The sequence below is a fragment of the Papaver somniferum genome, chromosome 1 (assembly GCF_003573695.1).
Source record: "Papaver somniferum cultivar HN1 chromosome 1, ASM357369v1, whole genome shotgun sequence".
NCBI lineage: Eukaryota > Viridiplantae > Streptophyta > Magnoliopsida > Ranunculales > Papaveraceae > Papaver > Papaver somniferum.
In genome coordinates this window covers 95,991,203-95,998,760 of record NC_039358.1, presented here as the reverse complement: position 1 = coordinate 95,998,760, position 7,558 = coordinate 95,991,203, and the positions used below count along the sequence as shown (strand labels likewise).

At 34.5% G+C, this 7,558-nt stretch overlaps 1 long non-coding RNA gene across 2 annotated transcripts; it reads right to left on the bottom strand.

Moving 5' to 3' along the window:
* Window positions 1-4,808: 4,808 nt before the first annotated feature.
* Window positions 4,809-7,111, bottom strand: LOC113294822. Of its 2 annotated transcripts, XR_003332698.1 has the most exons (4): window positions 6,185-7,111; window positions 5,971-6,029; window positions 5,557-5,672; window positions 4,809-5,190 (listed from the first exon to the last, which is right to left on the bottom strand). It is a non-coding gene; the product is annotated as an uncharacterized LOC113294822 (long non-coding RNA). The 2 variants fall into 2 exon arrangements; XR_003332697.1 differs by having other exon boundaries at window positions 5,557-6,029.
* Between the last annotated feature and the right edge of the window lie 447 nt (window positions 7,112-7,558).

Genomic DNA, 7,558 nt, shown 5'->3' with positions numbered 1-7,558 from the left:
TACACATTAGTATGATAAATAGCAGCAGTTTATGTTAATTGGCATAAAATGAACACCATGGAGGAATGGTTACAAGGATACCTGAAATAATGTACCTCTTTAGTAGTTAAAACTTAAAATATCAATAATAAAGTTGGTATAATGTTTCCATTGCAACAAAAGTAATGGCACATTAGATGCTAAAGAGGTATAATAAAGTTGGTATAGTGATTTCCTAATTTTTGGTTTGTATACATAAATTATAGTTCTGCAAGTTTTCAACTACGTACACCTAAATAATCGATATATAACCATTCTAATACATAAGGAAAATGGGAGCACCTTTACTCCACTGCTACTATAAACTGAGGCAATTGTGAAATTTACTTTTGGTGAAATCCTTGGAGGCACAACATAAGTCAACTATCTGAAATAAAATTCGGCATCATACGTAAAAAATGTTTATGTTAAAACACTTATTATTTTGGTTACGAGAAACAGATGCAGTTGACATGATATTACAGGATACCAAAATGATACTATGAACTATCTAATAAGCTGTTGGATAATAATTGACGACAAGGAACCAAACAGCCTTGATGAATTCTTATCATGTCCTCGTTTTGCACATAAGGGTGAAGCTTATCAATAATCTGCACATAGAAGCTAATGCAGTCGGTGTTCATCTATTCCAGTTAATCGCTCTTAGACTACCTAGAAGAACTAGAGTTGTTTCTTGTTCTAGAATGCAAATGTTGTGTGTATATATATATACAAATACATCTGGGTGGATTAGAATCCATCTAGACCTACTGCTCCTGTAAGCATTGAGGCATTACAGTCTATAGTGAATATTAATCACAGGTATACATTGTTGTACGTAAGACAAATTTTTTAAAATCTATCCATCTAGACCTACTGCTTCTTGTTCTAAAATCCATCTAGACCTACTGCTCCTGCAAATGTTTTGTATATATATACAAGTACATCCTGTAAGCTTTCATTAGGACCCTTATGCAATACATGTCATATGCATTAACTAAGCCCTTTGGAAATCATTTCCAGTAAGCAGATGCTACTAATGAACTCTTTTCTTATTGATATCATACATGAGGAGGATAAGCAAAATGAAAAAGTTGATGAGAATATTTATTTTTTTTTGCACTTCCCAATAATCCTAAACAACTACGTTCAGGTAAACACCCCAGATTAGCTTGACCTACTTATTTTCTTCTTTGTCACCAAGTTATCTGTTTGGTTTATTCCAAAAAAAAAAACATAAAAGAAATGGGAAAGAATCAAGTGTTGTGATGTTATACCTCATCCATAAAAATCATTGGGCAATCTTTCAGTACCCAAACTCTCTTCTTGGTAAGGTCAACAATCCTTCCAGGTGTTCCAACGAGCAAATGCACAAGTTGGTATAAACACATGATCTCATCCTTTAGACTGGTTCCGCCAGTAGTGACCATGACTTGAATATTCAAAAGCTTCTCGAGTTCCTTACAGAAAGGAAGAATAATCATTGAAACTAACAGGAAGAGAGGAACAATACTCATGAAAATCAACAAGTGTACAATTATATACACATTAAGAATCAAAGTCTACAATTATGTACACATTGAGATCGACACTTGTACAATTAAGTGCACATTAACAATTGAAAAAATAAATAAATAATTAACAGGAAGAAAGGAACAATACTCATGAAAATTAACAAGTGTACAATTATGTACACATTAAGAATCAACGTGTACAATTATGTACATATTAAGAATCAAAAAGTGTACAGCTAAGTGCACATTAACAATTGAAAAATATAAAAAATTAAGGATAATTATTATTAGGTAGGTAAGAAGACAAAAAAAAGGACAATTATGAAATCGAGGTGTTGATATTATGATGTCCACTATGGTGACACATAATGATCCACTATGAAGTGTTTTAAAACTCACGCACTGACACACATGTTGAAAGCCTTCACATATCGGGAGGATATAAGTAGTACTCAACAAAATACAAGTGTACAAAAGAGGAATCATTTATACCTAATCTAAGAGGCAGAGAGAATGAAAAGTCTACTCAAATAGGAAAAGAGAATCACTTCCTAAAGATTGTATCACAGTAAGAATTAAAATATTAAGTACAATAATGGCTCATCTGTAGGTAAGCATCACATGAGTGCAAAACTAATCTAAGTGAGAATTAAGAAATGAAGAAGATAAATTTCTTGGTTATGCCTCCAAGTAAAGGATCATTAAGTGCACAAGATCTTGGCTAGCAACCACCAAGATGCAACTTACTAGAGTCTCAATTTTTCATTAGAAATTGATCCTTGACTGCTAGTATATTCAGCTGAAACTTTCACGAACCAGGTAATCGACGAAACAAAACATGGGAAGGATATTCACTAACTTGGGTTTAATAATATCTGTTCCAAATACAGTGGTTGACGATGCTCGTCCATGATTTGCAATAGGCGAGTGAAACCTGGATAGAACAAAATTTCTTTTGGGAAAGACATAAGATTGGGGAAAATTATGGATAATAACGATTTTAAGTAGGATAAGAATGGAAATCTAAGGCCAGTCTCAACTTATTCTTCTATGCTGACACGTTCTTGCTCTTAAAGTTTGGGGATTAACATAAATTATTTGGTTAGGGAAAAATGTGATATTCATTCTATACCCGCTTGGTTTTCTTAACAAGCAACATTACACAGAACTTCTATATATAAGTTATGTAATTCTATGAGTCAAGAACTCGAGAAATTTGATATTATGCCATTAGAATACAAGTACTAAGTCAATTAGCCTAATGTTCTCCTTTTGAAATCAGCCTCCATGTGACTTGGATGCAGCCTAAGTGCCCACCCTTTCCTCAAGAGGCTCTAAATAAAATCAAAAGCAACAATTTTGGATCCAGTTATACATAGGAGTAACACATACAAGATAAAAATCAACTACCACTGTGCTTCTTTGCATGATGCAAGGAGGAAAACAAATTTGTATAGTCTCCTATTACAGTTGGGAGAAGCATTTGTACTTTGCTCTTTACGAAACCAAACAAAAGATCAGCATTACCAATAGAACTAGTGTCTCGCCCGTGCTTTGCACGGGCTTAAGTTTATCACAGGTAAGGTTACGCTATAGGATGTTCTCGCAGAAGTCAAATTTTATAGGACACTTAAAGTATAATTTAGAACCAACTCAATTGGGATTGTGCAAATCGTGCATGTAAAACTAACTCCTGTTTTTGCTTAGACTCATTTGACTTGGACGTCAAAATTGACAGATGCTCATATATTAGAAAGTCCAACGGAGCCTGCATTAAGACATGCTATTGCATAAAAACATGTATATAGACAGCATTCGCAATTTATTATCCAAAGTGATCTTAGCAGATGTCCCGGTATCTAGTACCACAAAGCTTGATCATTCTCTAGTATGCCATCCTTCATTTATTTATTTTTGAAAATTTCCATCCTTTAGTGATGCCAATTCACCCCATACATTTATCTTCCTTGTACATCTCCTAATACATAAATATCATGACTCCATTTACATCAAATCGGTACGCTTCCATCAACAGCTGAACAACATCGTTCATACTGCACCTTCCTTGGTTCCGCCGAATTGTGTCTCTAACAATTTTTTCTGGTAATGAGATCTATTAGTACTACTCAGTACACATCATACATTGTTGTTGCCCTCAATGTATAAGAGTATTGTGTTAATAACAAAAAAATAGTAATGATATAATAAAATGGAGTTAATCCATAAATCCTGCTGTAAGTGTCTTTGTAGAGTTCAATTCCATTTGTTTACAATACTTTTGCGTCCAAGAGAAATTTTCCTCTCTTTTACTTAACAGAGCAATGATCATGGTTAGATAAGCAAGCCTTCCGCAACTCCAAGAGAAATTTTGTGTCGTGCTGTCAACTTGTCAACAATAACTTTACCATGTTCGCATGCCTAATGCCACCAAGAGTCTGAACTTCTGTTTTTAGTAATTTGTCTACAGACCATAGATCCTCCAGAGACAGCCCTTCAGTTTTTGAGTCCAAAGTTTCTTACGTATTCCCACAATTTTCTTGTCGACTAAATTGCTATCTGTTTCGCGATGATCAAATTTTATACTACAGAAACTTTGAACTTCATGTGACAATGATGAAGTAGTTCTGAACCTCCGAACACTAAGAAAGTGACACCAATTAATATGAATAGGCAAACCGAAGTCGAATCAACCAATCACACCTTAATTAATAACTCAATCCCTTAAAAAATCAGTCTTGAAAACAAAGATAGATTAAAATAAATATTTAGAGAGAGGAAGCATTATACAGTGAGATGATGAACATGAATTTTAGCTTTTGATGGCAGTGTCGCTGATGAAGAAGACTGTAAATGAAAACATCATCCTTTTTAAACCTTCTTTCTATTCAAGTGCATCATAGCTAGACAATAACGGCCTACAAAAAAAAAAAAACACTATCCATATAGTATAAAATGGAATCATGCAATTGCCTCACTTGGGATAACAATTCATTGATTTACCTTCATGTATATCTTTGTGAAAAAGTAAGAGCAAGCCAAGTATTTCTATAACACCCTGCAGCTTTGGAGTCCTAAGATTTTTCACATTTCTTTATATAGAACACAAAGTATACTTCTTATTATATAGTCCCTGTTTGTGAGAGTAACTCAGGAGAAGCCGAGAAGGTATATGGCTTTAAAAAGAAAATAAATAAGGAAAATAGCTGGCACAAAGAGTATAACCAAATGTAATCAGCGAAACCAACGTCAATCGGGTATCTAATTGCTTTAACCTTTTATCTCAAGATGAACTTCAGTTTACGACTTTTAAATTTCATTCAGAACAAAGTACATATACTACAGGGAAAACCTCAAACTATGGGTTTAAAAGTAAACAATATATTCTCAAAATGTAGTAAAAAAATATAGAAGAGAATTATATTACATGCGGATGCAACGGGTACACATATTTGTTTCACTCTTCCTAATTGACAATTGAAGCTGGGTTAGTATTGACATCTCTAATCATATGTGCCACCTAGAACATCACAAATTAGACAAAGAAACACCAACACAATTCAGTTAGGACCGATCTTTTTATCTTCTAGTATGCAAATCTTCAGTCTTTCGACGGACCACGATTATGAGTCACAGATTCACATATTCAAGCCCTCACCTGCCAAATCGAAACATACCCAACAAACTCAATGAGCCAATTTCTGAATCATGATTATGATTTACTGAAAATTAGATAAAGCAAACAAAACATTTTCAACAAAGCAAGATAAGAAGACTGCAACGTCTATGATGCACCTTCGACATTAAAAGAAAAAAATCAACATGACTACAGAAAAAATAAAAAGAAACGGAAGGAGAAACGCCGAGTAAAAGAAAGAGCGAGGGAGAATATATGAGGCGATTAACATAAAACAATATTTAGGGTTTAGGATGTAGAGTTAATACGCCAGCCAACTGGTATCGGCAGAGTCGATGTAGAAAAAGGTAATTATTGTATCTAAGTTCTGATATGACACCATCGTACCTCCATTTTCGTTATCAATCTCGTAGACCTCACTGCTGTTGTAGTACCGCTACCATAATATTTGTTAGATGATCTTCCCTAGCAAATGTAACTTGTTAGATCATCTTCTCTAGTATCTGTTCAGAATAGAAACAGGGTGACGGCAGAGAAAAAGAGGAGAGAACAGAAAAGTGTGGAGAATAGAATTAGGGTAAAGGTTTTGTTTAGTGAGCAGGTTTGATAAGTATGAATATCGATCACCTACCCCATTTCGTGTGCAGCAAAAAACACCGAAAAAATCTCAAAATCCATGGATCCTATTAGTCTATATTCTCTCAAATGGGACCAGAAGCTCTAGAATTGGAGCTTTGTTCAGCTTTCAACCAATACAATACCGCAAGCTAAACTTATTAAGCCTATAAATATTTTTATTACCATTGGCAGAATTGCTTTCTCTCTCAAACTCGCATTCTCCCGTAAAGTTGGCTCATCAGCTAAATTAACCAAGAAAACAAAAACAACTCAATCAGTTTCTTATCATGATAACAACAACATCTTCATCTTATTTTCTAACCTAAATTTTGCCGAGAACATAAAACTACTTATTGTATTATATAAAAAAAAATGAAAGTAAGCACAGTTCACTAACCAGAGAGTAATTTCTGAATCGTGGAGCGAGCCTCCTTCCATGCAGGTCGTCCCATTGCAAGGAATTTGTTAAGAGCAAGGCTGATCAGCAAAACAAAAGAGAAATTCTCCGTTATCTCTCACAGTCATCAACGGATATATACACGATAAGGCAAACAAACAAAGAAAACCTCACTCAAATCATTTTGATGACATATTCTTTTCATTATGCTATAAAACAGGTTACTAATTTCCAGACAAGATCAAAACCGAAAAATGTATTGATTCACGCATAAGAAATAAAATCAAACAAACCTAAATAGTTTCTTACCTATTCTCGGCAAAAATGGATAACCTATAGTAGGATCTAAAATGAACTGTGCTCTCAACTCAACCTTATTTGTAGTAGTTCATGGATTTAATAGTTTCTTAGCACATACCATGACACCAGCATTTTTAACTATAAAGCATCATGCACTTCAGATGATACGAGAAAACCAAAATTCTAGGTCTAAAGATACTAGAGTATGGGTACAAGAGTACTAACAGAGCATACTTGTGAACACGAAAATAATGATGGTATGGTGGTGTCCACAAACAAATTTCCTTTCATTAATTGATAGCACAACCAAATAATGAAATGATATAACAAACAGTAAACACCAAATATGGATCGAAATCATAAAACGAAATTAAGATGCAGAGAAATATAAATAAGAAATTGGACACAAGGTATAACTGGTTCGGCAAAGCCTACATCCACGGGGTAAAGGAAATGTTTATTATTTATCTCATATGTTACATGCCGTAAGATTGGTAATTCACTCATGAAGATATAGAAGAGATATCTTCATATCTCCGTATCTTCATTCATGAACACATGATGTTAAGAGAGTTGTAGAGAGAAGAGAGAGGAAAGGGGTTCTCAAATGTGTCTGTCGGAAGAAGGGAAAAGAAAAGTCCCTTTGCCCGAACCTAGTTGCTCCTTATTTATGGGAAAAATATCTTCTGGCGGATTACGCTTCTATCCTTAGCTTAGGATTAAAGCTGTGTTTGGTTGATATAGTGCTCGTCGTTGTATAGTTGCATCCTGCCTCAGCTCACGATCTCACTCCACGTGTCAAGGTATTTTTTGGTGTATACAATTCGCCCCTTTTCTTGAAGATTGTTGGTGAACGATCCTTGAGAAAAATCACTTCCACCTTGTTTGCATTGCGTTGGTTGTTGTTTCCTTCCAATGCCCTTTGTCGAGAAGCTTTTTCGTTCTTTGTGAAAGAATTTTGGTAAAGAATACACTACGACAAAGTGTTAATACTTCACCCTATTGTTTACCGAAATTCAGGAACATCCCTGCAAAACTTACCCATTTCTTATTGGTTCAAATACTCTTCGTGGC